The following is an 11,524-nucleotide window of genomic DNA, read 5'->3' as shown; positions in this document are numbered from 1 at the left end:
CATAAACTCCAGGGCAAAATCTCATGTATCTAATGGCTCTCAACTACGCATTATTGCTATCATGATCCCACCTACTACATTCTCTAACCTAACCTCTTTTTCTTCTTTTTCTTTGAATCTATATTTAATATACTAGCTATCACTATAACAAAACAGGATATTAGCGATGTAAAAAATTCATCACTAATAATAAATTTTCATCGATAATAGTTATTAGTGATGAAATTATCGTCGCTAATAGTTCGTCGTAAATAATAGCATCATTGATAATTTTTTACGATGAAAAAAAAAATTATTGCCAATAATCTATATTATCACTAAAAAATTTTCGTCGTTAAAAAAAATATTTTTTTTGAAAACTATTTACGATGAAAAATTTTAGTCATAAAAAATAATAATTTATGATAAAATATTACGTCGCTAATAAAATATAATTAATAGCAATGAATCATATTTATCACTATTAATTTTATTAAATTTTTTTATAAAAATTAAATTTAAAAAATATTAGCGACATAAATTTTTTATCGTAAATATATCAATTTTTGACGTAAATTTTTATCACTAATAGATTATTAATTATTTATAATAAAAATATTTTCATCACTATTAATTTAATATAAAATATTAATATTTTTAAATTTATTAAAAAATTTATTTATGATCAATTTTTCATCGCTAATATATTTTTTGGTGATTAATATTTCATCAAAAATAATTCTATCACTAAAAATTTACATATATTTTTTTAAATATAATTTATAAATATATATTAATTTATATTTATAATATTTTTTATAAATTAAAAATAAAAATAAAAATAAAAAATTTATACAATAAATCTATAAATAAATTTTATCATTTTATTATATTAAATTAAAATTATAAGAGATCTAAAATAAAAATAAAAAGCTACATAAAGAAGCCGTCAAGTATCGGCATCTCTAGAAGGAGAACGGACTAGGGAAGGAGAGCACTCGGAAGAACTTGGATCGGTCTGCTGCTGCCTCATCAGCTGCATCATCTGCTCCATCTATGCTATCTGCTCCATCATTTGGATCTACTGGTACTCGTCGATGCATGTAGTCAACTCATCAGCTCGTTGCTTAGCCTGCCTCTGTACCTCCACCAGCTGAGCATCACAAGCAGCATGGATGTCAATCCTGGATGAGCGTGAAGATGAGAGAGCACTAATCCCATGTCCTAGACTCCTAACATAACAGGGACACATACCAAGCACCTAATCACGGATCTCATCATCTGTGGGTACAGTCGAGCCCTTAGAGATAGGCTGGGATCTGATGCCTATCATACGGTCCTGAAAATTAAAGTTATAGCTATTTTTATTTTATACTAAAAATCAAACTGTGAATAAAAAATAATTAAAAAAATTTATAAAAAAACTCCTGGCTCTCTATCATCCACTCTCCTGACCGTTGCTAGTGGATCCGCTGGTAGATATCGATCCTATCAAGAAGTTCGCCACTCTCTGCATCTCTCTGTAATTTGAGAATATTAATTAAAATTTTTTTAAATAGTTAGAAAGTTAAAATATACTAATTAGAAATTACTTACCATCTGCTCCATATGACGAGCGAATGACCTCGAACCCCCATAATGCGATAGATCTGTCTCGTCTGATTCATGGCATTTTGGGCACATCGTCTCTGTACAGCTAGTAGTCAAATTAATAGGTAACAAACTAAATTTAAGAATAAATAATTCAATCATTAAACTCTAAAAAAAAATTTAGATGTGTAACCTGATATGCTGGATCCTCGTAATGCCGGTATATGAGAGCCCAATCATCTATAGTGATGCTATCATAGGATCGCTGTCACACTACTTCCAACTCACGATCCTGCATCACATGGTACCAATGCTGATAGATGTGGTGGCGATACTTCTTGAAATGCAAATATAAACGAGCATCCACAGCTCGCCGCACGCGATCCTCCTCAAAATCAATAATATCAAATATATCCTGCCAATAACAAATATTAAAAGAATACCGTATCAATTAAATTTTCACAGTATAATTTATTTTACCTGTAACTGAATATAGAAAATCTCTTTTTGAGTTCGTACAACGTGACGACAATCGAAAAGCATCACGAGGGTATAGCTACGGCATGTGATGTCCAGCTCGATCTGCCATGGCTTACACCATTCCCTAATGGGTCTAGTGTAGCTGGATGGTATCTTAATACAGAGACACTGTCTCGGGTGCTCGCATCTCCAGTGCTCTAGAGCGAGGTTCTTCGATGGACCTCACCCTCGCCTCACCACTGGTGGAGACTGGTCTGAAACAACAATAAATAAATCATTAATATGATAGCTATCTAAATAAAAAATATTATTATATAAAAAATATAATAATACCATTCGGATCTATCTCACTGGGACCTACCAGTACAGGACACTCTGGTGACGAAGTTGGTGCGGCAGTGAAAATCGATAAAGGTGCCTTAGCTTCTGGGGTAGACTGCGAACGCGAACGTTATTGTCTATCTCTTGGTATCATATCTACAATTTTTGACATATAAATGAATATAATACTGAATAATAATAATAATAAATAAATTATATTTTAATAAATAGAATTATATCGCATATCATTATTGCAAGAGAAGATTGAACAAAGAATATAGATCTACTCATCAATATTCGTATCTTTCTCGATGTACAGATCCTCCTTCGAATCACAATAATCGACATATGTATCGTATTCTATCTCATCATCATTTATGAACTGATCATTATCCTCTGACTCATCAAGATTAAATATAAAATCAACTTCAACTTCGTTGGGCGACAGATCAGTCCCATTTAAAGAAGCTGTTTTAAGTTATTCATCAACAAAAAGCTCGGCTAATATTTATTCTTCCTCTTAAAAAATTTTCTTTTTATGTAAATCTGAATTTTTATTCATCTCTAATCAGGTTGGTATATCATATATACCTCTAGGTGTTATTTTTTGTACGATATATCAATTACTTTGATACTTTAGATCCTTCAAATATATTACTTATTTCGCTTGAGTTGCTAACATATACGGCTCATTCTGGTACCATATTCATGCAAAATTTATACTGATAAAGTGTGGATCGATATGAATATAAATTTTTTTATTGCTAATATCCCACCATTTATACTGAAATAAAAATACAGAATTACTGGATCCATACTTCAGTTCTATGATATTCTGGTACCATATCTGATCTCTATTTTTTTATAGCTTCTTCAGATCATCGATTAACGGTCATAGATATACATCAATTTTATTATCTAATACTTTCAGACTCAGAATCAACAGTGACATAAAACTAAATGATTCTTTCATGCATTTTCAAAGTGACACATTATATACAACTAGCATTACAGGCCACATGCTGTAAGAAGTACTCAAATTACCAAAGAGATTAAATCCATCTGTCGTTAGACCTAGCCGAATATTGCGCGGGTCACTCGCAAAGTGTGGATGCTTTGCATTAAAGTTTTTTCACACTATGAAGTCGGTCGGGTGGCTAAGTATGTTCTCCTCCAGAACCCACTGCTCATGATGCCATCTTATTTCTTTAGCTGTCTTTGTGGATATATACAACCTTTGAAGTCTTAGAATTAATGAAAAATACCTCAAAATCTTTTGAGGTATCTTTTTTTTTTTTTATTATCGATTTTGTATCTAAGCTCACTTTATTTTAGATATTTAGTTGTCTGTTCATTATCCTTATAAAATAATATACAGTCATTTTTGTAGGTATGTATAAAAATATAGTCAAGTCTCAATTTTCACATGTATATTTTTGCTTCAGAATGCGATTTCGGAAGTCTCTCTCCAACGAGAAGAGCTACTTTAATCAATATTAAATTTTAGTCAAATGACTTCTGACTCCATCGATTCACGATTTTAATAAGAAAAAATTTTATCAAAAACTCTAACTTAGAGAACTTTACACAATTTGGATAGAGTAGCTCTCATGCATTCCTTACCAACTTTGCAAACTATTCAGAAGTTTTTTCTACCTCAAGTCAGATATTGTATTCATGATCAGAATTGCCTTCAGATGCACTAATACTCATGCATATATTTGAAGAAACATCCTAATATAAATCATCCAATAGTTCTCCTATACCACCAATATTCGACAGGTTCAGCAACATCACTATCATCTTCAGTATCATCATCATCGCGTACAACTTCATTCGGATCACCCTCTCCATGCCATATCTAGCAAGTATACTTCTTATCCATACCATAATGTAGTAGATGTTCCTCAAATAGTGTTATGTGATGATATACCATATTGACACATCTTTTGCATGGATACTTTATCCGACTAGTACTGTCAGCCTTATACTGTGCAAACTCAATAAAATCTCAAATATTTTTTTGATATTTAGACAAAAAAAATACCTCTAGCATTCATCCAACTTTTATTGATATCCATCTAACAACAAATATAAAAATCATTATAAACAAAAAAACTTTCAGTGGTATTCATCCGAATCGGATCTCGACCCAGATTCTGGATCGAATCCCGATCTGGATTTCAGACCAAATCTCGATCTGCATCCAGACATGGATCATTTTATACAAAACAACATGCATTAAATAATACAGACTGAATAGTAATACAAAAAATCTCCTTCCACCAATTTAATGAAGTAAAATTGCATAATCCTATCCATTTCAAATCATTACTAACAGGTGTGGCCCTATCCCTTTCAAAAGAGTAATAATCTTATTATTGTTATTAATCAATATTTTATTTTATTATTATAAAAATTTTGACAGTATCTCTCCATAGTTCTTCAAGTATATGATGTGAATATAGTGCCTATGTACCCTATCCACTATATATATGGAGAACAGTGGACAGATAACTGCTGAATACCATATAATGAAATAAAATATCAACTATTAATAATAATAAGATTATTATTTTTTTAAAAAATTTGAATACGGGACATCCAAGAGTCGATCTCGATCGAAATTAATTTTTGAATAAGAATTTATAGCTTAATGCAATTTAACTACCATCTCCGAATATACATTCAAAGATAGATTCTTAATTTATCAAAAAAGAGTAACTCTGTATTGAAATTTTTTCATCAAAAATTTCAATAAATTTTTTTTTAAAATAAAAATATTTTTTATATTTAATTATAATAAATAAAAATATATAAAATAGTATACAAAATAATTAAATTGTAATAAGCAAAAGCAATGCATATTGTGCTAGTAGAATAAAAAAAATTTATAAATTTCACCAGTAACATTAAAAAATTTATGCAATAAATATAAAATAAACTATAAGTAGTTGAACATGCAAACCATTCAAACCAGGCTCTAGCCAAAAAAATAAGGCCCGTTTGGCCATCGAGCTGGGCTCGGACAGACATTTGGCCTGACCCAGAGCCGACTCGATTGGGTTCGGATCGATTAACCCCCCTCTCCCCCGACCCCGATCTAATCTATATTTTAATATTTATATATACAATAAATAATTTTTTATTTTTTTTAAAATATTTTTATCTAAAAATATTTTTTTCTTAAATATTTTTCTCCTAAATATTTTTTTTAATAATTATTATTTTTTAAATATATTTTATCCTAAATATTTTTCTCTAAAAATTATTTTTTTCTAAACATCATCCATCCGCGGCCTGACCCACCCCCCACAGCCTGACCCACCCCCCATGGTGCCGTCGCCATCACCCACCCCCCATCGCCTGCACTCAGCCCCCACGACCTCCGCTCCTGCAGCGTTGGAGCCATCACCCACCCCGTACCACCTGAACTCAGCCCCGTCGAGCCCCACTCCCATGGTGCCACCATCGTCACCCAGCCCACATCGTCTGGACTCGGCCCCTGCGATCCCTGCTCCCACGGTGCCACCACTGTCACCCATCCCTCGCAACCCACCCCCACGGTGTCGGTGCCCTCTCCAACCCCCCACGACCTGGATTCCAACTCGGATTCTGATCAGATCTCGATCTAGATCCCAACCCAAATCGAAATCTCGATTTGGATCCTGACCTCGATCTAATTTAGATCGTGAATCCAAATTTTATTTTTATTCATCAAATAATAAAATATTTGATTAATATTTAATTTTTTTTATTTTTTTATTTTTTTATTTTTTCTTCCTTATTTCTCTCTTCCCTTCCTCCCTCCCCGCCATCACCCACCCCTCTCCGACCTACCCCCTCCCCGGCCCTGTGTTACCCCCGACCGCCCATGGCCCCCTCTCCACCCCCATGTCGCCCCCGACCGCCTCCTGACCCCATCCCTGCCCCCTTGTCGCCCTCGACTGCCCACCCCCACCCCTGCAACCCCCTCTGCCGACTGACCCCCTCCCCGACCCCGTGTTGCCCCCGACCGCCCATGACCCCCTCCCTGCCCTCGTGTCACCCCCACCCCCGTGTCACCCCCGGCCCCCTCCCCGCCCCCGTGTCGCCCCCGACCGCCCCCCGACCCCATCTCCGCTCCCTTGTCGCCCCTGACCGCCCACCCCCACCTTGCAACCCCCTCTCTGCCCTCGTGTCGCCCTCGATCACCCACGACCCCCTCCCTGCCCCTGTGTCGTCCCCGACTGCCCCCCGACCCCCCCCCCACCCAAGTGTCGGCCCCTGATCCCCCCTCCCCCCGCCCCTGTGTCACCCCCGACCACCCACCCCAGCAACCCCCTCCATCCTCCAAACCCCCGGCCCTTGTGTCACCCCCGACCGCCCACCCCCACCCCCACAACCCCCTCCACTCCTCGGTGGCCCGATCAATCAAAAAAAAAAAGAATGGGAAGAACCTTTACCTCCGGTGGATGGCAACAGTGGCGTCGGACAGCAACAGGGGCATCGGACGACAACGACGGTGGCAACGACGGATGGGAACGATGGAGTCGTGCTCGTCGGCGAAAAGAGAGAGGGGATAGCTTGGAGAGGGGAGAGGGAGATCTCGATCGGAGAGAAGAGAGGGGAGAGGGGAGAGCTCAGAGAGGGGAGAGGGGGGAGGGGAGAGGGAGGGGGAAGGAAGAGGGTTTCGTGCGAAGAGACGTCGAGTTGACGTCCAATTAATGCAGAACTATTAGTGACAAAAATTTTTATCGCTAATACTATTATTAGTGATGGAAAATTATTTTCATCACCAATAATTTTCGTCAAAAAAAATTTTTATTATTTTTTTTTTAAAAAAAAGTATTCAAAAATAAATTATTGGTGATGAAAAAAATTTCTTCATTACTAAGATTACTAGCAAAGGAAATGTAATTTCCGTCACTCATAAATACTGCCAAAAAAAATATTTTTTTTCCTCCAATAATTTTCCCTCAAAAAAATTAAAAAAATATTTTAAAAATAGTATTTCTGATGAAAACATCTTTTCATTACTAATATTTTTTTTTTCATTAACAAATTTTTCATTCACAAAAATTGATTAAAATAATATTTTTAAAATATGATTATCAATGAAAAATAAATTTACATCATAAATATATTTTCTTAAAAAAAATTTAAAGACTATTTGTGATGAATATTCATTTTGTGTCACTAATAATTAAATATATTTTCAATAATAATTTTATAAAAAAATAATTTTGAATTTTTTCTATCAAAAATTTTTTTATCCAAAAAATTTAATCAAAAAAATGACATTAAAAAAATATTCATGATGAAAAATAAAATTAATTTTTTTTAATCTAAAAAATTTTTGATCTAAAAAAATTTAAAAAATTTCATCAAAAAAATTAATTTTTTATTAATAAAAAAAATTTATATAAATAGTTAATTTGTAATTTTTTCTTTAAAAAATTTTTTTTCTTTAAAAAAAATTACATATATAAAAAATATAATTATGGTAAAAAATTTAATTTACGTTGTTTATAATTGTTATAAGAATAGCTTTTTGACTTCTGTAATGAAATGGGCACTATGGGAGATCAATAGTTTTGAGGTCTTCAATCTTCAAAAAGTTCTTCTTCTTCTTGGATTCTTCATTTTGAAAGTCGAAGTATGAGAATATCATGGTGATTCTAAGATTATGAGAGAAATTCATCAAAATTGAGATTTAGAGGATAAGATAGAGATAGAAAGTTATAAGTTCAGAAGCTCGTATATTGCATGCATGCGAGGATCGAGCTTGAGAAATTCGTCAGAAATTATGTGAGTATCAAAGCTCGTATATTGCATATATGTTAGAATGTGCTGCTTAACTATATGGCTTCTACATGAAATGAGGCTCCTTTCATACAGCTTAAGGCAGACACTCCATCAGAAATATTTATTGATATCACTAATAACATTGACAGCGATGAACAGATAAATCTTACGTCGTAAATAAACGTATAGCTCATTTCATTTAAATAGATTTATTCATTCTAATTCGCAAAAATCATCCACTTTCATATAATTTTTTTATATAAAAAGTTCGATCTGAATCATAACTCACATTTACTTCTTTACCATATAAAAGGACAAAAGATGTATACAGCTACTACAAAAAATAGATACAGCTGCCTTACATAATATCAAAAATTTAAATTTTATATTTTTTATAAATTTTTAATTTTTTATATATTAGTGATGAAAATATTTTCATCATAAATAAATATATTTATGATGAAAATATTTTCATCATAAATAAATATATTTATGATGAAAATAAAAGTTTCTTTGTAAATACTCAATTATTTATGATAAAATTTTTATCATAAATAATAAGTAATTTTTAATTTTTTTTAATTATTAATTTTTTTAAATATTGATGATAAAAATATTTTTATCATAAATAATCGAGTATTTATGATAAAAAAATTATTTTCATCATAAAAACTATTTATTTATGATGAAAAATTTTCATCTTAAATAATATGATTTTTTTAAATTACTAATTTTTTTAAATATCAATGATAAAATATTTTTATTATAAATAATTGAGTATTTATGATAAAAATTTTATTTTCATCATAAAATATATTTATTTACAATAAAAAAATTTTATCATAAATAATGAGCAACTTTTGAATTTTTTTAAATTTTTAATTTTTTTAACTATTAACAATGAAAATATTTTCATCATAGATAATCAAGTATTTATGATAAAAAAAAAATTTATCATAAAAAGAACTTATTTATGATGAAAAATTTTCATCATAAATAATGAGTAATTTTTGATTTTTTTAAGTTTTTAATTTTTTTACGTTTTATGATAAAAATATTTTCATTGTAATGAATCAAGTATTTACATTGAAAATTTTTTTTATCACAAATACTAGATTATTTATGATAAAATATTTTTATCATAAATAATCTATAATTTTTCAATTTTTTAAAGTTCTCATTTTTTTTCCAAATATTCACAATGAAAATATTTTTATTGGGAAGAATCTTATTACCGATGAAAAAATATTTTTCATCATAAATACTTAAATTATTTATGATTAAAATATTTTTATCATAAATATTTAAAAATTTAAAATTAAAATAAATGATATATTATTATGATAAAAAAATTTATCATAAATAGTACTTATTTATGATGAAATAATTTTATCATCACTGATAGACAACTATTTGTGATGAAAAATTATTTTTATCTTAAATATTTTATTATTTTATGACTAATTTTATTTTTTTATCATAAATACAATGAGTGATGATGAAAATATTTACGTCATAAATAATTTTATCATAAAAATATTTTTTCTTGTAGTGTATCTAATGCCTTAATACTTCCTCCAAAACCACCCTCCCTCAGTAGCACCTTCAAAGATAGCACCAATGATCAAATTGTTAAGTTTTGTATCCTGTAGGAAGATGAGAAAAGGAAACAGAGAATTTTGAGGATGAGTCTATATTATTGGCTTAAATGAGGACCCCATCTCTAACACGCTGAAGCTCTCCTAAACTACTTATTGTTGGGATCATACAATGCCCTTGGTGTTGCATAATACTCCTATCAACAAGCTTTAACAATTATCCAACTGATAAATTTTAATAAGTCCATGACAATACATCAAGATGAAACAAGTTTAATTTGGATGTACATGCCCAAGCTTTAAATCTTCACGATATTTTTGGATGGTTAATTGAATGCAACCTGAATAAAGGCAACATATTCCCACGTGGCCATATTGGGCTACCAATCAATACAGTCAAAACAGTGAATATGCTAGGGTGTGTAAGTAGCGATACTAGAAGTGTATATTGCTCTCAAAGGTTAACTTCCCTTGAGTGGTGTGAGTAGTGAAGCAAGTGGTACTAGGTAGCAATGCCTCGAACACCAATCCCAAAAAATGATCTCGTTAAGGTGATAGCAAGTAACAAAATGGAGGACATAAGAGTGGTAAATGAAACTATCTGAGCAGCCACATCAGCATGCTTTATTTAAGAAAACCCACAAAATTAAGCTAACCAATATTTTGACCAATTCGAGCAACAATACAACAATCTAGTTATCATGAACTCTTAGTTTTTGTAGCTTAGGGTGATTTGGTGATATTAAAAAGTACTATAGTAAAAGTACCACATATGAAACGTATCTTATACTAACTTATGACTATAAAAGGTACTTGATAAACTTTAAGTACAAAAACATATTCATTTAGAGAGTGTTTCTAAAAACAAACACTTATTTGGGAATATTAAGTTGAAGTTATATATTTTATAACCTTTGTCATAAAGTCAATAAGTTCTATTGTGGATGTTAAGAACAAAATGTTGATACACAGGAATATGTTAAAATTATAGTGTTTGAAAACGTAGGCAATTTCATGCATACATTTTAAAATTTTTTCGAATACATTATAGTAGAAGACAATTAGATTTATCAAATTAATCTAACATGCATATGATTTAATCATCAAATCAATCTACTCTAGGATCTATAACATGATATATTACATATAAAATCTGAAAAATATTGAAGACAAAATCAGCATGCATGCATGTGAGCAGTAAATCACATCTACTTCTAATCTGAGTTCAGAACTTGATATCTGAGCGTAGATCGATGATCATCATTACTGAGAGACATGATAAAGAGGATCCTTGCTGATTGTTCGCAGCTGCACATACATCCGGCCTCTATGAAGCCCCGATCTGATCGATCTTTTCGGGAGTGCTAGCTCGCACGAAGACCTTTTTCTTGACTGATCTAGATTTTTTTCTTCAAGTTACTGAAACTTTTTTAGAGATTAAATATAATCATCTAGAGGAGATGAGGATGTAGAAGAAGAAAAGAAAAGAAATAATTTTTTCTCATATTTTTCTCTCTTCCCAAACCTTAAGGACTGAACCCTAGAAATCATCTTTTGCGCTAACCCAAAGAGAGAGGACTCTCCTCCTCTTTTTCACACCATGAACCAATGCCCCAAGCCCCTTCATGTGAAGAACTCTTCTTTTAGTATCTTACACATACAAAAGAAACCTCAAAAGTTCTTTTTATAGGCATGTAAGGAGGTGGAGTGAAGAGTCCAACAATGTTTGGACTCTTCCATACATTGTCGCCTCCTCTCATGATTTCACA

The sequence above is a fragment of the Elaeis guineensis genome, chromosome 2 (genome assembly GCF_000442705.2).
Source record: "Elaeis guineensis isolate ETL-2024a chromosome 2, EG11, whole genome shotgun sequence".
NCBI classification, from domain to species: domain Eukaryota; kingdom Viridiplantae; phylum Streptophyta; class Magnoliopsida; order Arecales; family Arecaceae; genus Elaeis; species Elaeis guineensis.
Note: the sequence above shows the minus strand (reverse complement) of the source record.